The sequence below is a fragment of the Elgaria multicarinata genome, chromosome 7 (genome assembly GCF_023053635.1).
Source record: "Elgaria multicarinata webbii isolate HBS135686 ecotype San Diego chromosome 7, rElgMul1.1.pri, whole genome shotgun sequence".
NCBI lineage: Eukaryota > Metazoa > Chordata > Lepidosauria > Squamata > Anguidae > Elgaria > Elgaria multicarinata.
This window is the reverse complement of record NC_086177.1, coordinates 32,428,893-32,452,146: the sequence shown is the minus strand read 5'-3', so window position 1 is coordinate 32,452,146 and position 23,254 is coordinate 32,428,893. Positions and strand designations below refer to the sequence as shown.

At 43.1% G+C, this 23,254-nt stretch overlaps 1 protein-coding gene across 4 annotated transcripts in view; it reads left to right on the top strand.

Annotated features, from left to right (window-relative positions):
• Positions 1 to 3,922: 3,922 nt before the first annotated feature.
• The window catches only part of RREB1 (ras responsive element binding protein 1), a 150,501-nt gene continuing 131,169 nt past the window's right edge, over positions 3,923 to 23,254 (top strand). For 2 of the 4 annotated variants that reach the window (XM_063130340.1, XM_063130345.1), the window contains exons 1-2: positions 3,923 to 4,249; positions 9,376 to 9,419. The gene's annotated coding sequence lies outside the window, so the exon portion shown is untranslated. Of the gene's footprint in view, positions 4,250 to 6,353; positions 6,416 to 9,375; positions 9,420 to 23,254 lie in introns of those variants that run through there. The other 2 variants (XM_063130341.1, XM_063130344.1) reach the window with 2 other exon arrangements.

The following is a 23,254-nucleotide window of genomic DNA, read 5'->3' as shown; positions in this document are numbered from 1 at the left end:
CCGTAAGAAAATTGGTAGCTGTGTGATTGAAAGCAGTTTTCTCATATACCTGTTTGTTATACCTACAGTACACTTACATGATCTGCTTAATGTACCATTGTTTCATTCATTTTGTGTATGTTACTTTGTGAGGGCTTGCCCCTAAATAAAGGGGGATGGGGAAGAAAATGGGCATATAAATACCTAAATAATAAGTCATGTTCTACTTAAAGCCTTGCAAATTCAGGAGTTGCTCACTCAATCCTTGTTCTGCCTGCTCTGCTATCCAAGAAGACAATTTAAAACAGGGACTGTCAACATGAGTTACTCACTTCCGTTTTTTCCATACAGAACTGCTTTGGGTTTCCTGCTTGTGTTTCTCTACAGGTATATACAAGAGCTTTGTGCACAGCACATGCAGAGAGCTGCTGCAGCCCAACCCACCAGTCTGCCTGCTAACAATCCCAGCTCCAGTTGACCCATTGTGCCACCTGGGACAAGCAGGAGTTGATGGAGAAACAGAACTCACAAATGAGAGAAACCTTCCTCTTCCCTTCTGCAGCCCAGTCTTAATCTCTTTTCCTGTTCAGCTTCTTCAGACAAAAGGCAGAAGAGAAAGATTAGCATGGGTCACCAGGAGGAATCATGGACTTCCTTGGCTAAAAGGAAGAAGGAGGAGGAGGAGGAGGAGGAGGAAAGGAAAGACCAAGGTATCCCAGTAGAAAGTGGATCTGCCTTCTGCCTGGCATATCCCAGTTTTGACCTCTCTTCCTCAGAAGCCTGGAGGGTGGGATACACGGAATCCTGCCAGTGAGAGGAAGGTTCCTCCCCTCTTCTCTCCCTGGTACAGCCTGGAGACTGCATTCTTTTCCCTCAAGAAGAACTTCGGCAGGAAAGGAAAGACTGGGAGCATTCAGGTCTCCATCTTTCTATCCCTCTGTGCTCTTTCAAAAAGCTCAGGGGAAGAGAATGCGAGGTTGAGCAGGAGTTGGCAGATGATGTAGAGTGTCCATGTGTCCTATATTACAGAGGATGGTCCTCTGTTTGAAGGTGTCTTCCATTTGAAAGGCTGTCTGGTGGTCTAAAGATAAATACCCATAAGAAGGGAAAGCATGAAGTGGTCCATCACACTTAGGACCCAGAGAGCAGACTGAGAAAAACACACAGGTCACCTGGTCCTAGTCTTTGCCACTATGGTGAGATATAGTGTATTTCAATTAAAATCGTACCAGTATTTTCTGAACTGGCATCTATACATAAAAATTAACGCATGCACATTTTAGAAATATGTCTGTTTTTTGATAATACAATCCATCATTTAAGGCAATGCGTAAGAGGTCAACCTAAATGGACAGAGATAGCTTATGGGCTACCAGTCAAGGGCTATCATGGTTCCTGTATTCTACTGACAGGAAGGAATTTAGCAGAGGTTGCTGACTCTACTTCCTGGTCCAATCAGAACAGACATAAACCAGCTGAAGTTAAGCACTTTTAAATGCCACTGACTACAGTGGGGAAATAAAGCATGTGCTTATGGCTATAATTTAAACAGAAAGTCCAGCTGAAATCAGTGGGACTTACTTCTGAGTAAACATCCATATGATCATGCTGCATAAGTACTTAACTTTGGTTGGATGGTGTGCTAAATTTTGGTATAGAACAGAAATGGCTGTTTATGTGCAAGGTGTCATTTCTGTAAGTTACCATATGATCTGAGATAATGTATTTGAAGGGCTTTGAACCAACATTTGAAACTAAATGCTAAATATTCATAGTTCTGTTTATTATTCACCTCAAAACAGGTCTGCACAATTGCTCCCATTTTGCAGACAGAAAGCTGAGGTTTGCAGATAATGGATGACCCAAATGCACCCAAACAGTGATCCATAAGAGTGCATTTATGTTAAGTCGTGTTTGTTGCAGAATGTTTAAAAGTATACAAGATATCAGTAACTGATTTCCCTGAACATTTAGAATTCCTTGTGGTCCTCTTTGTCATCTCTCTCTCTCTCTCTCTCCACCCCCCCCCCCCCGTTTGTGCCCTTACATCTTTCCCACATGAGCTTTCCATCAAAAATGCAAGTTAATCACCCTCTGCTCTAACTTAAAAAGGTTGTTATCCTTGTTCTGGTTTCAGATAAAGATTACAGAATGTACTCCAACTGTATATCATTTTTTTTTATGATTATGCCTTGGATTACATGGAATTGGAAGTCCATGTCCAGCAGTGTTCTGATCTACAAGACCATACAGTCTTAACCATACAGACTTATTGTATGGGCATGCAGTAATGGATTACTTATACTTGTTAAGCATAGGAAGAAGGGGAAATGAGCAACAAGAGGTACCACATTTTTCATGGCCAAACCAAAAGCCTAGTTAAGGCTGCAATCCTGTGCAGTCTTAACTTGGCTTTTGGTTTAACCTTTTATTCAGTAAGCTCTACTATACTCCACTTCTGCATAAATATCTGTAGGATACTGAGTTTTACAACTGTACATCTCAAACTATGTACTTGTAGATTAGCTGATTAACACCTCACTTACAAAAATGAGGGGAAGCACACACCAGCAGCACTGTAAAAAGCAAAACAAGCCCTGATGGCCTAATTTTGTAACAAAAATGAATTAGACAGATTTACACATCTGCAGGAATAAACAGTATTTTCAAATGTGCCCAGTCCGATTTAGGGGATTTTGGGGGGAAACCGGCACCAGATTTTTAGATACTGGCTTGCACAGAATAAACCTTTTTAAAAGTAATGGTAATTTTTTTTAAAAAAAAAAAAAACCCCATAAGGCATCCTCTTTAAAATGTCTCAGAGTCTGGACCACAGAGAGCCTCGGACTTTTCTGACAATAGCAGTTGTGTGTGTTTAAACAAGTGTTACATAAATCAAGCCCACAATCTAAGGCTGAGGGGGTGGGGAGGTGAGGGATGTGGGGGAGAAGAAGGCCTCTCTGTGCGTTTGTCTGGATGGTGCAACTAGGAAGGATGCATAAGCCACCCAGGGCATTCCTACCTAAGGTTGCAAAGTGTCTGGCTAATTGCTGGGACTTGTTGCACCATCGGCTCTAACTGGAGTGCAGCCACAACACGGGGCTTTTCTGCCTTTCTTGTTAATTAGACGGGAGAGAGAGAGCTGAATGTGTGGCACCTGGTTGACAATGGATTAAGCTGCTCGAGACAGGGGGAGAGAGCGAGCGAGCGAGAGAGATCCCTTCAAAGAAGATACTGCACCGTCTGCATCCCTGACGCTTTATCAGTCCCTAACACTCAACTGCTTCTCACTGCGCAGCAGCAGCGGCGCTTCCTCCTTACAACTGGAAGTCTGTAATGGAGGGGAGTAGCAGCCGCCGTCGCCGCAGCAGCAGCCAGATGGTACATTACCACCAAGAGACTTTTTAGTCTGGTAACGTCCCTCTTTCTCTTTCCTATACCCACCATCAGGCAAGGCGGGGGAAAAAGTCATATTATTATTATTATTATTATTATTATTATTATTATTATTATTATTATTATTATTATTATTATTATTAGCGTGATCGATCTTTGGAAGAGTAAAGCAGCTTAGTTTGGATTTTTGTTGTTGTCCTGATGATTAGGTAAAGTCTCGCCAAAGTTGCAAAGTGAAGGAGAAGGTTATCTGGCTCGGTGCAACTAGAAGGGGTGGGGGGAGGAAAAAGAAAAGTTTTACTCACTTCTCTTCTTGGAGGAGGAGGAGGAGGTGGAGCCCCTCCCAGCCAAAGAGAAGGAGCGAGAGATAGGGATGCTACCGCTTGCAACAGGCAGCAGCAGCCTGGCTGAGTAACACGTCCCCTGGAGACTAGCAGGAGCAACACGTGATGTGTCTACTTAGGGTGAGAGGGGGAGAGAGCCGCTGATGAGGGGGGAGAGCGAGCGAGAGCGGGGGGCACACGGAGCGCCGCTCCCGACCTGGAGGGGTCCATAACTTTGGCCATCTTCTTCCTTCAGGGAGAAGAGGAGGAAGCGAACTTATTGTGGAGTTGATGAACTTTGCACATCCATAGAAACGCCATTTTGAATTTGATTCCTCCCCCCCCCCCACCCCCTCTTCTCCCTCCGGAACAAACTTTTCTTTTCTTTTCGGCGTCTTTCTCTTCCCATCTCTCTCTTTTTTTCTCCCCACCCCGTCCTCCAATTTATTATTATAATTTTGAAAAGAAACAAAACCCGATCGCCCATCATCAGTCCAAGCAGCTTTCCATCATGGCTCGACCCAAGCAACCCAGCCCGGAGCAAGTCAAACGTAAGTAACGCGAGGCTGATCCCGCAAGGGCAAACTTCTACCTGTGCTTGAGAGCGAGCGAGTTCTTAAGCGGAGCACGCAGAAGGAGCCTCTCTCTTTGATGGCTTAAAAACGCATGGCAAGGAACTTTTTCTTCTGCGGATTGATGGGACGAGGGGTGGGGATGAGGAAGAAGAAGTCGTGTACCGAAAGGTAGAAATGTCCGTTTAGTGCGTGGCGTGACTTTTTGGGTGTTTTTTTATTTTTGCGATGTAGCCTTTTTAGAGTCGGGGAGCGGGGTGGGGGCGACAGAAAAGTTTCTGAAAAGTTGGCTGGCGGTGGTGTAGATGATGCTGATGCGTTGGTGCAGCCTCTCTCTTCCTTTCCACCCCCACCCCCCGCTCCTCCCTGCCTCCCCCCTCTCTTCCGTGTTGCAAACTGTACCAACCAGCAACACCCGTTGCAGCCTGTTGCCTGTAGGACCCTGATGCTCATCCATATTAAACCGTCTGAGCTCAGGAATTCATCCAGATCATCTCACTCCCTCCCCTCCTACTGCAAAGTTTATTTTTAACCCACGATTTGGATGGGCCTGCGAGGAGAAGAAGCATCTTTTCACCCAATTGGCCTCCGCTCTTCCTCAAATACATCCTCCTGTTTGCTGCTCTTCTCTTCCTCCCCCCGCGGTTATTTTTTTGGGGGGGGGTTCGTGAATTTTTTATGATTTGATGATGATGAAGATGGGGAAGGAGACGGCGTTTATTTCCTCCTCTTTTCGGTTGAAGTGGAATCGCCTTTCTCAAGGTAGAGGGGAGGGGAGGAGCACCGCTTGGTCTCTTTCTCTTGGACAACTAACTTTTCCGCCTTGTTTAGGGCAGTTGCTGGAAGCATCTATGTCTGAGAGGAGCTCTCATTTAATTCGCACTGTGGTACTTCTCGTTCCCTTTGCACTCTCCTCCCCTCCACCCTCGGGCGGGGAGAGAGGGAGGTGGGAGCGTTTACAAGATCATGCCTGCCTTTTTCTCTTTCTCTCGTTCTCTATCCTTTTCCTTGGCCTTCAGTAAAGGTGCAGGCGTCATTCGGATAACTTTTTCTTCTTTTCTGAATATCGCCCTGGGACGATAGGGTTTTTGTTTTTGTTTTTTGGTACTGGGGTGGAGGAAAGTATCTGCTCCCTAACCCCCTTTCCCCTAGTGTAGTGTGTCAAAGGCATCTCTCTCTGCGTGTTATGGATTATAGGAGGAAACGCACATACGCATCGTCACGAGTACAGGAAAGAGCCCGACTGGTATCCGAAACTAGGAAAATGTGTCGTGTTATATTTACTTCTGCTGGCTCTTAACAACAAAAACGCGCTCAATATGTTGTAGCGAATTCTCTTCTTACTGGTCCAGATTTTTTTTTAGCTCCATTCTCTCACCATTTTTAATCATTTCCCCTTCCTCGGATGGCAACCCCCCAGTGCTGTTAACTCGCCCCCCCCCCGCAAATTGCTACATCTAAAACTTCTTGTAAAGCACCCCCCTTACTCGCCCCCCTCTATTCTTCCCTACGTGTTGATGTAGACTAGTCGGGACTCGTCTCTTAGGAAACTGCGACCTTAATCGTTGCTAAGAAGCAGGGAAAGGTTTCCTCTCTCTCTCCCGCCCCTTGTCGATCGGCATATTTCTCTGCCCCCTCCTCCTTACTTAAATGTAAGAAAGTGATAAAGTTCTTCCTTTCTTTGCGAGCTTGCAGCCCGATCTCCCCCGCCCCCCCCCCCGCCCCCGGTTTCCATCTCGCTCCCTTCAATGTAAAGCCACGGCATGGAGTGAGTTTGCAAAAGATTCTTGCTGCTCTTTGGAACTTGACCAAACTTTTCCATCGCTGGACTCGCTGCTCCCCTTACTTAACTAGGGATGGCTAGAGAGGGGGGGGAGCGGGAGTCAAGCGAGAGAGAGAGAGAGAGAGAGAGAGACGGAGGAAGAACAGCCGTGGAAAAACGTGGTTGCACTCATCCGTTCTCCTCGACCAAAGTCACTTCCCAGCTTGCTGGCAGTTGTGCAACAGACGAACGCATCTCGTTGCCGGGCAGAGTAGAGCAGCAAGAGGAGGCGAGTTGGAGATGCTGAAAACTTTGTAGAGGGAGGAGCCGCCGTTGCCGCTGCTGCAGCCTGTTGATGGTGGAGGTGGATTGAACTTTGTCATGTCGGTTGATAAGTTTGCTCTGGTTCCCTCCCCCCCTCCGCCTTTCCCTGCTCCCTCTCTTCTACGCTTGCTCTCTTTCCCACCCCCTCTTACCTCTTCGTTACACTATCTCTCCCCCTCTCTGAGTGCTCTGCAATGCATCCTTGATAGGTTATAAAAGGGGAGGGCGAGCGTTTCACTTGGCTCAGCAGATTTGGCCTCCCTTGCTCCTTTACTGCTTAGCTTAGGAGATAGAAGGAGAGGGAGGCCAGATCCGGAAGCGCAGCGCACATTCCATTAGGAAAGTCTACACAACTTAGGAGCCAGCAGAAGTACCAATGCTCAGCTGCACACTTCCAGGGACTGATTGTGTGTCCGTGTGATATTTTATTAAAAGACTAGCCTGTTAAATTGGCTGCATTTCTCTGCATTATTAGAGAAAAGAAGGGTGGTTGTTCTGTTGTGCTTGCTTGCTGTGCTGAGGGAAGCTGCAACAGGTACATTTAGTGTAAGGGCACAAGGCTGGAGGAATTCATCCTGAGAAGGCAATTTCTGAAGGGGCATTTAAATCTTAGTTTTCATATTGTCGTACTTGTGGCGTATGCTTTATCTTTTAGACAAGATCAGTTTTGGTTCATGCAGTTTTTCCTCAACCCTTTTGGTGGGCAAAAATGGCTGTGCGACTCAGAATAATAGAGAATTCTGCTCTTCACAGGAAAGCTGCTGGATTGCTGGCCTGCTTAAGGCAGTTGCTTTTCCAATAACCTTTTAGTTCTGCTAATAGTTGACCTGCCAACAACTTCGGAGTTTATAGTGTTAGGTACCCATTAGGTATGGGAGATTCTGGTGCAGTTTGGGAAGGGTTAAAAAGTTACCAACACTCCCGTTCCCCAGATGAATGTGTTTTGTGTTCATATGCAGGAAAGAGGGATGCACCCAGTGACTCATGATCACACCGGCCATATTTGTTTTAGGGTTTTATTTTCCCTTTGAAGGCTTAGGGGTATAGTCTTCTCTTGATGTGTGTGCATAATGCTCATTAGCATTAACGGGTGTTATGTACATCCCTTGGAGAATAGACCCCTTTGTGTGTTAGAAACTCAGAAACAGCATGGCTCCATCATCCAATCAATCAAGTTAGCACAACACTTCTTTTCATCCTTCACTTAAGACACACCTAATGGTTTTACTTGTTTCAATGCAATTGGCCAGAAACTGATGTCTGTCTGTGTCTCTCTCTCTCTCTGTGTGTCATAACAATCCCAATCATGTACAAATCTAATACTCTAAATCACTATTAAAGTATACTTTTGCAGATTGCTTTGCTTAGAAAAGTTATGTGCCCTGTTTCAGTTACCTGCAGTTTCTAAAACAACAAACATCTGCTGCAATTTGAAATAACTTAAATAATTAATATTCCATTAGCTTGTTCATTTTTTAAAAAAAACCTCTTCATCAAACTCGTTTATAAATTGATTCGAAGGCAAAGTTTTCAGAACCTGAACTCTCCTGGATGTTCAACTTTTGGAATCTCTGAATAACAGCTAACTTTACTACAGTTGAGCTTTCCTTTCTGATTCATCTAGTATAGGTGGTGCATCCATTCCTGCATTGCTACAACATATGGTGTTTTGGCTTTTGAGTGTCAAGAATCTATTTTAAGTAAAACTTTGGATAAAAAAAACTGAAAGTGTTTCATGGCTTTGGTTAAACCTGTTTTAGCCAATGGGCAGGTTGGTGTGTTTGAAAACACCCCCTCCCACAACCTCTTCCAGACTTGTATGGGGCGTCCATCATTTGCTTGAGATGACCGTATATTCTAATTTCACCTTATTTTTTTAAGATCCCCTTTTCCATTACTGAAGATGTCTTATTAGAGACTTGTCTGGATTTTTTTTTCTTGTAGGAAAAAGCTGATTTTTAGCATCAGCAATCTTGTACAGCTAGTGAAAATTGACTATCATTGCTAGATCTCTCAGGTTATACGTGTTATCCCTTGTGAAAGTAGGTGGTGCATGGAAGGTCATAGGATAAGTGTTGCTAAGCAGCTAAACAGAACGATGCTAAAATTAACCCAAGTGCATCTATCTGGGATTCATTCTCTTGCTCTTTTCCTTTTTGCAAATAAAATGAAATTACATTTGTTCTTAATTAAAATATTGGGCATCTCTAAAATCAAACAAAACACAAACCCAACACTTGGCGGACAGCCTTGGGGAATACATTTAGGGGTTCTGGTTGTGAATAAACTCCGGCACTGAAGTACCTGCAAAATGATGACACATGTTGCTTTAATCAATACTTTTTAGAGTGTTCTTACCAGAGAACTCAACACATGGCACCATGTTCCTAGTAATGTTTTTTTTGGGGTAGTTAGTCATATTGAGTTCAGTGGGTTTTATTCCCTAGCAAGTGTAATTGGGTCAGCAGCCTTGGGCTGCAGTGCTCTACATGACTACTCAAAAGTAAGTCCCATTGAGTTTAATGAGACTTTAACATCTGTCAGATCAATGGGTTTGTGCTTTCAAATAAGTCTATTTTTGGATAGGTGTTGGAAAAGTCTAAGAATGTATTTGCTTCCAAGTTGGTGTTTATAGGAACTTTTTTTTAACAGTGCTTTAGAAACACCCCTCCCCAGATCTCCTTAATGCAAAACTCCTTGATGTTTGTTTTTCTCTCCCTTCCCCAGTACTGACTAATGTAGTGAGTTAAAACCCAGGTGGAATGTAATGTTTCTCCCTCAAACTGTAGTAGGATTTATGTAAGAAACAAAGAATATTGGAGTCGTGATGTGTAACTTCATTTATATTCTCAAACTTCTCCCCTCTTCCCTAAATTGTTACTTTTTCCTTGGATCAACTGTGGTATCCCATTAGGGGAATAATGTTTGGTTGTTATGTACATAGCTCTTCTACTTTCACACATTTTTTTTGCACTACACTTTGTTAGAGTAACTTTTACGTTCTCTCTTCCCATTACAGATCTGAAGTGCATTTCCGAAGAGCGATCCGAAGCTTAGAAAGAGGTAGGAATTGCTTTATGTTCTCTCCCTCTCCCCACTTTTAAATATATTTGCTTGCAGCCTTGTTGAGAAGCATTTAGGGAACGCAAATAAGTGGAATGATGTAAGAGAATTTCTCCCAAGGAAATTATGGCAATGCCAGTATCTTATTAAGTGATGGGGGAAACTGTCAGGGTTGGGAATTCTAGATGTATAGAGTCATTCAGAACTGTGGCCTACAGTGGAGTGTCTAGTATATTAAAAAGTTGTTTTATTTTTATTCACATCATGGCAGGCATCATGTATTCTGTGGTCTACTTGTGGCCTGCAGGAACCTATTGAGAGCCTGGGGTTTCTAGTCCTCATGGCTGTGGCAAAAAGTTGAAAATTCAGATTTGAAGCGAATAATAAAGATTGATAAACAGTTGATAGGATTACATTTAAGTTATCAAGGCTTTGCAAAGCAATGTATAAAGTAGGTTTATAGACTATTTCAAATGTAGCCCTGCCAAAAATGTTAGCCACGCTGCCATCTTAGCTTTTTAAAGACTCTTGTTGTCAATACTTATATATTTTCTATAAGTGGAAGAGGAGGGGCTGTAGCTCAGTGGTTTCTCACTTCTGTATGCTTTGCATGCAGAAGGTCCCAGGTTCAATCTCTGGCTTCTCTGGGTAGGGCAAGGAAAGAATCCTGCCTGAAATCCTGGAGAGCTGTTGCTTCCAGTCAGTGTCAACAATATTGGGCTAGATGGACCAAGGTAGCTTCCTATGTTCCTAATTATTAGCTTATGAAGTGTGGCTTAGATTGAATTAAAAAAAACCACCCATGCATTTAGTTATTGTATTTATTATTTGTTGCCTTTGCCACCTGCCCTTCCCTCCAAGGTGCTCAAAGCAGAATGTTAGCCTTACAGCAATCCTGTGAGATAGGTTTGGCTGAGAGCCAGCAGCGTGTCCAAGGTCTACTAGCATTATAGTTAGCAAGTTTTTGAATGTGGGTTTTCTGCATCTAAATCCAACGTTCTACCTGCTGTACTACATTGGCTATCGACAACTGGCCTGTTGACTTTTGTGTTCTTCTTGAACAATTGCAGTCTGTGAATTTTCTGTTTGGTTGGGACATGACACTTTTGGGGGAGTAGTCACTAAGGTTCTGCAGGAAGCCATATTGTATCAGTTTGCTACCGTACTTTGGTGAAAGGTATGCTCCCAGCTTTTACTATTGAGGGCTACCTTTTGCCCACTCCTGGAGGGTGTAACTAATCTGTCCAAAATCTCAGTGGAGAAATTAGGGTGGTAGCACCTGTTCTAATACAAATGAATCTTAGAAAACTTTCCACCTTCAACCCCATTTCAGCTTCTTCTTTGTGTTGAATAGAGTAGTGGTTTAAAGGTAGAACGTACATTATTTAAGATGGCAATAGCTGTTACTGTAGAAATAGCAAAGCTAAAACATTTTGGCTTTGTTCTTGCATGAATGTTTCCTCTTGTGGCTCATATGGATATGATCTGGTCAAAGTTATGCACTTTTAAATCCTATTGAGATGTTTTCAGCTGGAGGATTGTGCCCCACAGTTATTGCCTTGCTGGGAAATGCAAAAGAAAAAAAAGTTTGGCTTACTTCACAGTTTGAGAAGGGCTCTTGACTTTCCCCACTTCTATAGCACTGGGAAATGAGCTAGCCTGTAAAGGGCAGGCTTGTTAGTTGCACCATGCAGATCTGAATATGTCTTATGACCAGTGGAATGAATCTGGAACTGCACCTCATCTTTGTAGCAGAATAGCCTGTGGATTTTGTTGCCTCCAGCAGGATGTAAGTCGTTCTAGTGCATCTTGTTCTAACTACCTCCTCTCCAGTTTTTCATGCTAACCTGCCTTGCAGTCAATAAAGGTAGCTCTTTGTGAATAGGTGCTGTACACAAAAGAAGTAGGCGATGGGTGGGGACTGTTTATTCAATGTGATTCAAGTCTGTAATGCTAAGAGAATTCAAGGCCTCCGAGACAGGGCAGCTGAATAGTTCTGAGAAGGATTCACCTGCAGACGTGCAAGGGGGTGGTACCAACAGGGCGGAGGAAAGCAATTGAAACCCCCTACACTGGCATTGTTATGTTTAAGTACTCAAAAAGGGGATTATTAACTGCTTTGAAGATACTGATTTTTTTGTTTTGTATTCTTCCCTTGTTTAAACCAATGTCTGCATTTTATCTCAGAGCCAAATGTGTAAAAACAAGAATCCTGTGTTTACTCAAAGCGTACCAAATGTATTTCCTAATTTTCCAATGCGAGAGCCTACATCCCCAGATACATCAGAGGAAGTAGATTATAGACTATGGCCCTGCTCAGAAGACAAGTTTAACCACGGTGAATAAGACTTTTTGTCTTATTCACTGTGGTTAAAGCTGTGGTTTAAGGTGTCTTCTGAACAGGGCCTATGATTGGCTTAACCATGGTTTAGCAATCGGGTAGCCTTGCATTCTCCTTTCTCTTCACTCGCACAGACTGTTTCCCCCCATTCATCCCCTTAGATATGGTTAGTGTTTTGCATGCATGAAATGCCAACATTGAAAGAGAGGGAGGCAGTGCCTGCACTTGGAGGGTAGGAGGAGTGCAAACTCATGGGGTGCTCCCAATTCCCAAACTATGGTAGAGTGGTTGGACACTGTTAACCTCTGCACTGGGCCAGTGAATGGCTCTTGGCCTCAGTTCCCCATCTGTAGCATGGAGTAACAATACTGTCCATCTGTAGTGTTGTTGTAATTACTGAGAAAATTCCATATTCTAAGTACTTCAATATCCAAGTACTTCAAGAATATGGGAAGGGTTCTGGATAGTATCAAGTATTATACTTTCCAGTATCATGTTTTTGAAATGTAGATCTTACTTTACTTTTAACTAAATGTATAGGTAAAGTTTGTCTTTGCATCTCCTAATGGGTTGGCTCCCATACTTCTACTCTGGAACTGGAAGATGAACTAATTTGGGCAACAGCCATTTCACGAGTCCCTTAGGACCCCCTACCCCCCAATATATAGGAAGCAAAGAAGATCCTAATTATGTAGTTTTTTTTACAATTCATGTCATATAATCATGGCTTCCTGGGAATTAATGGGCCATTTTTAAACCAATGAGTTGTTACGTGTGAGCCAGGTCAATGTGTGCAAGGTCCTCCCTTTCTGTCCTACTCCAGTTAATACTTGCTATAGTTTGTACTTGGCTAGCTCACACTGGGATATTAACTTATTCTTTCCTTGGTTTTGCAAAGGGGATAACTGTGTAGGCACACTATGGTATTGGGCTGTTCTGAAAGGATTAGTTGGATAACCGTAGATTACAATGCTTTGCTACTCTGAAGCACATGCCTCTGGGGCCTTAAGGCTTCTGGAGGCTTCTACAGCCTTGTTCCTTTTATTGTATTTGTCTGCCCTTGGGCCTCAGAAGAATTAGCACTGCCAGACAGTTTGCTGTGTTTCAATTACCATTTGAAGAGACTTAAAACGGTTCTGTTCTTAACTTGAGGAGGCTTTGAGGGATGGTGGTTTTCAAAGGCCAGTAAAGGGAGACATGATAGAAGTGTACAAAGTTATGCATGGTGTGGAGTAAGTGGATAGGGACCATAATACTAGAACTTGGGTTCATCCCATGAAGCAAATGGTGGGTGATTTAGGACAGGAAGTACTTCTTCACACAGCACATAATTAAACCATGGAATTCTGTACCACAAGATGTAATGATGGACACCAACTTGGATGGCTTTAAAGGGGGATTGGATAAATTCATGGAGGAGAAGGATATCAAAGGCTAGTAGTCACAATGCTTAGATGCCACTGCCAATGTCAGAAGCAGTCTGTCTATGTATAACAACTGCTGGGGGAAAAAATTGGGAGGATGCTATTGCGCTCATGTTCTACTTGTGGATTTTCAACAGGCAGCTGGTTTCCCACTGCATGAACAGAATGCTGGATTTGCATGGCTCTTCCTATGTCCTTAAAGCAGTGTAGTATCATCCTGTATGTCTTTTTAGAATAGAGTGGGCATTATAGATCCATATTGTTTATCCAATCTCGTGATCAAAATCTCACTTGCTTTTGCTTGTGCTGCTTTACCAAAGATTCTGAGTTTGCTGCTCCTCCCTATTTTGTGTGGCATTGCGTTTCAAGACATCAGCCAGTTTGGCTGTGTAGACCAAAAACTGTCAATGTAGTGGCATATCGTCCTACTCCAGGCAAGTCCACCCAGGAAGTTGTATTCTAACTCACCAGAAAATGTGATCACCAGCTTAGATTTTTTTTAAAGGTATTAGGCCAATTCATGGAAGGGTAGGTCCATGACTACTAGCCATGGAACTTCTGTGTTACAGAGGAAGCATCCGTCTGACCGTATACTTCAGATAAATGCTAGCAGATGGCCATTTGGTTCATTTTCATGTTTGTGGGCTTCCAGGGGCATCTAGCTGCCTACTGTCAGAATGTTGGCCTAGAATCCTGGAGTTACATAGGAAGAGGCCTTACACCAGATCAGAGCATTTCTCCAGCTAGTCCAATATTGTCAACTCAAGCAGAGGTCTTTCACATTTGTTTCCAGATCCTTTAAATTGGAGATGTCAGGACTTGGACCTGACCTTCTGCATGCAAAACATGTGCTCTGAGCTATGGTTTTGCAAGAATGAAGAGATGAAGTGATGGTGATGAAGCCCAATCTGCCTGGTCACTGTGTGGGCCTCTCTCTCTGCTCCAGAATCCCCTTCAATACACATGGATTCTTCAGCAAATAAGCTAATGTGGAGGATTGGAAAGGTCTCCGTAGGCAGAAAGTTTATAAAACCATAGGACTAGGTGGATCTCTGGTCTGATCTAGCAATTCAATTCTTATGTTTAGGAAAGATGTCCCAGTGGGTGGAGGAAATGCCCACCCCTGCTTTTTTTTAAGAAAACAAGATAGCTCCATATGAGCTAATGATTAGGTAGTGGCTGATTCCTGACTTGACCTCCGATATGGCTGAAACGGCACTCTCGCACGTACCATTGGGACTTCGTTTGAAAACTTTACTTCTAAAAAAATGAGGCAGAATGTTTGGACCAAAAATAATTTGGAATCCTATGTGTGTTTACGGAGAACACAAATCGTGAACAAATCCCAGGACTGCTAAGCTAGTTATCCTGATTGTGTCTTGTGTGTGTTTCTTGTTACTGGAGTAAGAACTCATTCAATCACGTTTGCTTCATTTAATTGTGTTTAGTCTCTTCACTATTTGTCTCGTTTGCTCTTGCAGCTAGCCTCTGTATTATAGGATGCTATCATTTGTGTTTTTTGCCTGAGAGAATAAAGTTAAATTAGTTCAAGAAAGCCAAGGCAGGTCTGCTTTCTGGCCTGGTTTTTGGGACAGAAACTGCCTTGGTCGCCTGAGTTAAGTCGCCTGGACTTATGCCAGGGAGGGACAGATGAAGTTCAATCCTGTTAGTTCTCCCAGACCTCTCGGTGGCCTTCGATACCACTGACTGTGGTATTGTTCTGAGTGGCCTGGCTGGGTAGGACTAATGTTATGGTGGCTGGTCTTTCCTGGAGGGAAGATCCTTTGGCTTGTGCATTGGCTCAGGATTCCATCTTGTTCCCTATTCTTTTAAACATCTACTTGAAGTTGCTAGGACAGCTTTTCCCAGCCTGGTGACTTTCAGATGTTTTTGATTTCAACTCTTGTCAGTCCCAGAAATGCTGGGAGTTGTAGTCCAAAGCATCTGAAGGGCACCAGTTTGGGGAAGCCTGTGCTAGGGCTATTCATTCTGGAGGTTTGAGCTAAAGGCAGGGGGGTCGAACCACAAGCCCATGGGCCAAATGTGGCCCACTTGGGGTCCCAATCCAGCCCTCTGGAGTTAGATGGCTACCCCCCTTCCTTTGTCCCTGTTTGGTGGCTTCCCAGGTTTTGTGCAGTTTTATTCCCCATTCTAAGAGGTTGAAAAGCCTCTTCTAAGGCTGAGTTACTGGCAGTAATGTAGCCGCTAAGTTGTCATCAGATGGCAGAACACATAGTTCACTTTGCATTTCCATCTGTGAATGCTATGGAGGCTGTGGAAGTCTTGAGGCAGTTTTGGGTTGGATGAGGGGTAACAATCTGAGGCTAAATCCAGGTAAGATAGAAGGGCTGTGGGTAGGGAAATCTGCCAATATGGATGGAGGGGTTCAACCAATATTGGATGGGGTTGGCCCAGAGAAGTAGCGTCAACTAGCTGTGTCTTTTATCATCTTTGGCTGATACACAGCTGTACCCTTTTCTGGTGAAAGCAGTCCTTGCCACAATGAAGTATGCACTAGCTACATCCAAACTGGGCTACTGTAATGTGATTGACATGGGGCTGCCTCTGAAGGCAGTTCAGAAGATTCATCAGGTACAAAATGTAGCTTCCTGGTTGCTTGTAGAGGCCAGGTGATTGGAGTATATAATACCAATGCTATACTAGTTATCTTGCATTTCCGTGTCCAATTCAAAGTGCTGCTTGTTACCTTTAAAGTCCTAAACAGCATGGGATCAGGTTATTTGAACACAGGGATCTCTAGGACTCATGCAAGACTGCCTGGCCTTGAAGATCAGCCACAGTGGCCCAGTTCTCTGGCTCGACTATGAGGTTCATCAGGTTGACAGGCACAAAAGACAAGGCCTTTTCAGTGATGGCCCTCTCATTGTGTAACTTGATGCTGTGGGAAATTTGGTTGGCTGGCTTGCATCCACTTTTACTGATTAATTTGGAAGTGGCTCTGGTTTTTAAAACGATAATCTTTAAATTGTTACTGTTTGTTTTTTAGATTGTATGTTTTTGTGATTTTTATAAAGGTTTCATATTGTATAATCATATGTTTATAGTATGTTATAATTACGTTGTTGTGTGAGCTGCATCGAGAGAGGATTATAGCCCTTAAAGGCAGTATATAAATATTTAAAATAAAAAATGCGACTGAACAGAGATGTAAACTATGATTTTCCAAGTCTAAGTAGACCATATTGAAACATACATATATACAGTAAATCTATCTATCTGTTCTAGGGGTATTAACATAACTAAGCACTGCTGGCCATATATAGTGTGCCGTGTGGGAGGCCAAAGTCCATTATCTTACAGCTGCTGGTAAGAAGGTAGTGCTGCTGATGTCCGTTTACGCCACCAACTGGGCCTGGTTATATCTAGCATTATCTCATCAGTGATATCTGGCTTAGCAATTCCAGTGTAGTTATTTACCAACTGAGGTTGTTTGTGTTGCAACAGACAACTCCTCTGGAATCTGTGGCTGAGAATAACATTAGTGAAGCTTCTTATGGGATGTGTAAACACTCTTGTTTAGTTTGATGTAGAAACAACAACTAATACTCCTATTTATGTGATCAGCCTTTCCGCCATTAGTATCTGGTTATGTCTCCATTGAGGTAATGTTTGGGGATGGCCTATTATGGTTCCTCAGGTTGTGTTCTTGTTCTAGGCCATAATTCTAGGAACTTATAGTGTAAGGCTATTTTAAGAACTAATGGAGTTTGTATATTGATTTGAAATTCATGTTTTAAAGCCAGCTATTAGACACTGCTCCTAAGAAATGCCCACCAGTGTCTGTTTTGTATATATGTGAGGCAAATATATTAACAACTGGGTCTTGATTCATCATGTAAGACCGAGTGTTCAAGCTGTCCCTGTTCAATATTAATTGAACATCCTAATGTCAAGAGTCACAGTGCTTAATGGCTGTAATATAAGTTATGGCATGGCTACAACCCAAAGGTTGTATGGATTCACAGTGAATTGTATGCACGGTGGATTTTTAAAAATGATGTAAAAAAGAGATTTCTTTATCTGAAACTGAACTCACAGAAACTGCTTTTAAAATTTCCTGAGTTCAAAAAACCAAAATGTATGAGGCCACCAGTTGCCCTTGATGATCCCTAGATCTTTCTGACTCTTAGTTAAACCATCATGAAATCAGAGTGCAAGATGTTTCGTCAGATGACTCCCAGTCCTTTATCTAGCTTCTATTACACCACAAAACCCTTTATCTAGCTGCCACGAGTCCAGCTAGCACTGAGGATTTGGAGCAAAAACCTTTTAAAGAGGGATGCTGTTTCCTCTCTCCCGACCCCCAGTTGCCTTTTTTTTAAAAAAAAATAATCCCAGGCCAAATCCATAGTACATTTTTAGAGCTTGGGTGGAGCTGTTTGGGAGCAGGGTGAGTTCAGCTTCTTAAAAAGGGAAATCTTGCACTTACTCTTTCATTGCAACGTAAGCAATTTATGGTAGAATTGCTGTGTCAGCATGTTGTGGCCTGATGCATTGTTTGCACTGGGAAAAGACCCACATTATGGTCCATGTGCAATGTAGTGGGTTGGCATCCCAGTGTTGCAAAGATCACTGTGGTCACGTGTGGCTTAGTAACATACGTAAAGCCATAATGCAGTGCAAAAATGGAGAGATAGACCTAACTCATCTATGTCCCCTCTTGTCAATAAAAAGATATTGGAACTGACCTGCAGCGTAGAAGATGGACATACCATGCTCGCCTTGCATAGGATGCTATTTTGGTAATAAGCTAGCCTGTGTGCTGTTGCTGATATGTGTATTTTTAGAAGTGGGGTGCCAGGTTATTATTTATTATTATTTTATTTAAGGATTTTTATGCCGCCATTCAGCCAAAAAAGGCTCTCACGGCGGCTTACAAAAGTATTTCTTGACAGTCCCTGCCCACAAGCTTACAATCTAAAAGACATGACACAAAAGGAAAGGGGATTGGGAGGGAGGAGAAGAAGGGGGGAAAGGAAAGCAAATTCAGGCACTACAATCTTAGTTGCAAAGTTCAGCAGTTACAGTTGACAGCAGGAGGGAGGGGGCTCTCAGCTGGAGCTGGACCCAGGTTATTAAATCCTGTTGCTGAAATAATTTGGAGTCTTCAGATACATTGCAAGGGGTCCTTGCACCTTAGCATTGTCTGAAGCTGAGGATCATATTTAAGCAATGCATATTACTCCAAACGTAGTTCTAGAGGGATTAAATCTTAATTGTAGTGCTCATACAAAATAAAACTAACCCTTGAGTATTATTTGGAGACCAAATCAAATCTGCATTCTAGAACCTCAGGTGTGGGTGTTTTTTTTTTGGTTTTTCTTTTGGAGGGGTGGTGGTGGTACTATAGCTTATTGCAATCTGTTTGTAAAAGAATAGTTCCATATTCATTCAGCTAAGTTAATATTGCAACCTTCAGTACACCTTTGGAGAGTAATTCCATTGATATGACTAGGAAATATACTTGCCCCAATCTTAGATGGTCTTCCTTTATTCCAGCTGTGCTGCCAGAGCTCACAATAGTTTATAACACCAAGGAACAACTGTTCCCCCCCCCCCAAATGGCTCTTCAAAAAATGATGTATATCACCAATGAATGTTCTCTGACATAGAAAATGGATGCATGCTATTGAACTGTTGTGAACAGGTTTGGTCATGTTTCTTGTCTCTATCACTCTGAGAGCAGGAGTAGATCTTGCATGTTTGACCTACATAATTCAAACGAATTTGGCTGGTGACTTTTAGATAGGTAGCTGTTCAGTTTTCCAGGGTCTTGGAAGAACCATCTTCCTGGTTGACTAGAGTTGATCGCTCCTAAACATTTTTTATCTGTGCCGTTCCTGTATTGCAAACGTGTTGTCTAAACAGTTCAACATGTGTCCATGTTCGTTGGCCTGCACATGTTGATAGAAGTTCAGAAAATGTCTGGCTAGATGGCCAGTAGTCACCACCTCTTATTCCACTCAAATGACTGTGTAAAAAAATATATATATATAGTAGGAAATTGTGTTAATCGCTTCTTTGGTTACATAGCCATGTGGGATTGGTGCCACTCTGCTAACTTAACTGGTGCTTGCCCTACAATGATGGAATGGTGGAGTACTTATTTTGGGTCTTTGGTAATGTGGTGATTATATCTTTTTATGTTGAGACTCTGACATTAGAGGGATAATATTGATTGCAGATGGATTACTGTAGCTGCCACTGGATTTTATCTTCCACTGTAGGATTCGTTCCTCCACAGCAATAATAGTACAGGGCTAAAACTGCATTGGGTATATACTCAGGAACACTTAATGTCACTAGGTTGCCTCTTAAGAGCACTTCAGCCCCCTTTCTGAACTTGTCTGTATAATTAGTGGTAGACAGGTGACTTCTGCTTATGTACTTGTTGACTGATGACATTAGCAACCATTTCCAATGGATTTTGCAGTGCATGCAGCTTAGGGGAAGTGGAAACAGGCAGCTCCTGGAATGGGGGTGGGGGTGGAGATGAATGTGCATTATATCTATGCATCTTTTGTACCTATTGCTTTGTGAATGCTTTCTGCCCCAAGGCCACATTGTGTTGGGAGCCAAAGTCAGTATTTGAAATGCCATCATTAAATAGTTAGGCGTCAGCCCCATACGAAGCTGAGAGGATTTTTAAAAAGTCCAGACCCAAGTTTTTAGGAGCTGAAGGAGCCTGCAAATTTAGAAATAGAATGAGCTCTGGACTGACCTCCTTGCTCCGGTTTCCACCAAAAAGCTCCCAACCACTTGGAGAATGGAAGTGGATGGATATCTTCCCTTTCCTAACTTTGGGAGTTGTCTTCTGTTATGGGAGTAACCGCAGCAGGGATGTACTTATTTGCAGGAAACTGTTTACTGTGATTGAGTTATGTATGTGTGGATGTAGTCAAATGTAGCTTAGAATGTAAGCCTATATCTGCCACCCAGATGTGTGGTGGTGCCCAGCTCCTCTGTCCTGCATCCCTCTTTCCCTGTTCTCATGGTGTTGGTCCTTTGGCTGAGGCAGCATGAGTAGGTGGCTCAGTCTCCATACTCATTTTCCTGCAGCTGGGACATGAGTACAGACACAAATTTCCCACCTCCATCCACAGCTCCAGGTGAGAGTGACAGGGTAGAGTTGGATTGCTTTCCTTGCACCTGGGAAGGTAACTTAGATACTCTAATGATGAAGTAGCCCTTAAAACAAAAGAGAGACAGAGGCCCCATTCAGAAGACACTTTAAACCATGGCTTTAACCACGGTGCATATGGCTTTCTGGCTTAACCACCATGGTTAAAGCCGTGGTTTAAGGTGTCTTCTGAATGGGGCCAGGGAGAGAGGTGTGCCTTCTAAAATGGTTGTGGTTTAATGAGGTGCTCATCTTCAAGCACTAGCCCTTCATTGGCTACATGGACAGTTTGGATTTTCACCCAGAAATTTGCTTGCCCAGAAGCAATTTCCAGTTGCCCTGGGTGAATGAAAAATTGCAAGCTTGTCAAGCAGGGCTGTTGTAAAGACTACTGAAGTGATCCTGCTTGGCATTGCATGTCCTTAAGAAAATAAAATGTTCAGGTGCAAGGTATTTTTCACCACCCATACTTTACAACAATAGCAGTTTAAAGTTGCAGATTCCTTCTGAAATTTCTGGGATCTTGGTAATGTATTTGTTATGAACATGCATGTTTGTTCTTGTGAGCGCACACGCACACACATTGTGTATATGGCCTGCACTGAAGTGTTTTGCTTTTATAATCTGATTCATAATCATTTAGGGTGGGTCTCATCTTTAAATAGTGGACTTTTAGCATACCTTGAAAATAGGGAAGTGCAAGTGGCCATCTTGAAGCTGCTCAGAAAAAAGTGAAGAGATTCAATACAAAAATTAAGGGTGGAGACACAAGAGGAAGGGGCTTTGATCCACATTCTGGTGGAAAAAATCCCCTGAATTGCAGCAGTTGTGTGCTGAAACCATTTCCACCACAGTATGTTGGTCTGTTGTCACCCTAAAAGGGCACACATTGGGTGACCATCTCTCATTTTCCGAAGACAATGTCTAGGAAGAGTAAGCGCTTGCCCAAATCATTTCCTGCTGTTACTAGCCTTATTGCTTGGAAGTAGAAAAGGATTCTAAGGCTCTGTCACACAGAAGCATTTGATTAAGACCAGTCTTCCCCATCGTGGTGCCCTCCAGATGGATTGGACTACATTTCCCATCATCCCCAGCCATTGACTGTTCATTAGGGAGTAGCCCTATCAAGGAACATGGTGACGGGAGGCCAGCAGTTTGGGGAACACTGCCCTCCAGTCACCATCATATGGGTGTTAGTATTTGCTAGAATGCTTTGCATTAGAGACATCTCTTCTCCTGCCTATCTTGTCAAATGGCAACATCTCATAGCATCTCTTGAGCTCATAGGAGTTGCTTCTAACAAAGCTAGAACTTACCTTTTGTTTCAGTGGCATTACGGGTTTACCGATCCTCCATGTAGTGTTATTCGGGCTACTCCAGCTGCATTATTCTTGAGCCTTCCTGCTTGTGGAACACAACACAGACAATAAGTGAAGGAATTTGAATCATGGAGGGGCGTATGGCCACTGCTCTGTGTCACATGCCATAAACAAGAGGTATAAGAGCTCTCTTGGCATTCATGGGCATTGAATCATATGACCCAACAATATCAAGGGGGACCAGGTCTCTGGACAAGGAACAAATGAACCATATGAAAATGTGTGAGTAAGTCAAGCTTAGTATTTGGCAGAGGATTTGTATTGATCCCCTTGAAACTTAAGCTTTTGGGCTGCCGACTTATTCTTTCTAATGCTTAGTATAAAGTCAGTTTGAAAACCAGCAGTGTGTATAGACACAGCAAGATCTACTCTTTCTAGATCATGGGTTCTCAACAAGGGGGGAATTCCCCCCTGAGGGGAATTTTAGGGTTGGGGGGAATTGGGACCACTATTCAGCAAAGTATGATGTCCTGTAGATTATGTCTTCCTACACATGTTATTAAAAACGTCCCAGAAAAGTGTCATGTTGTCTGCAAAAGCCAGGCCTTTGCTCTCTTTTATAAAAATAATCCAAATAAGTGTATATGTACTAATATAGACAAAATTAAAAGATTTTCAATATTATATGCATATTATTTTGAATGCACCTTTTGAGTTAGACTATCTTGGGAAGGGGGGAATTATATTCTGAACAATGGTGAAAGGGGAATGGAGCGAAAAAGGTTGAGAACCACTGTTCTAGATTTTCACATTGTGCACATCAGCAGCATGATGTGAATGTGCTTTTGAGACGTTGCCACACGCTCCTATTCACATGTCTTCCAACATCTAGTCTCCTCTTAACCGGTGCAGCTTAAGAACATAAGACGGCCATGCTGGATCAGACCAAGGGTCCATCTAGTCCAACACTCAGTTCACACAGTGGCCAATCAGCCCTCGACCAGGGATGAAAAAGCAGGACATGGTGCAACAGCACCCTCCCACCCATGTTCCCCAGCAACTGGTGCACACAGGCATACTGCCTCGAATACTGGAGATAGCACACAACCATCAGGGCTAGTAGCCATTGATAGCCTTCACCTCCAGGAATTTATCCAACCCCCTTTTAAAGCCATCCAAATTGATGGCCATCACTACATCTTGTGGTAGTGAGTTCCATAATTTAATTGTGCATTGTGTGAAGAAGTGCTTCCTTTTATTTGCCCTAGATCTCCCACCAATCAGCTTCGTGGGATGACCCCGGGTTCTAGTATTTTGAAAGAGGGAGAAAAATGTCTCCCTATCCACATTCTCCATACCATTCATAGTTTTGTACGCCTCTATCATGTCTCCCCTTAGCCTCCTTTTTTTCCAAGCTAAACAATCCCAGTTGATATAACCTTTCCTCCTGACTGGTCATGTGCCTGGATCTCTTTGGGTTTTGATGATCCCTCCACTGCTGCGTTCCTGCACCCTAACTGAGATGGGATTTGGTGGCAGAGAGCACATTGTCTCTGCTTCTTGTGCCCTGCCAGGGCTTAATGCAAGGAAGATGCAAAAGAGACGGGAAG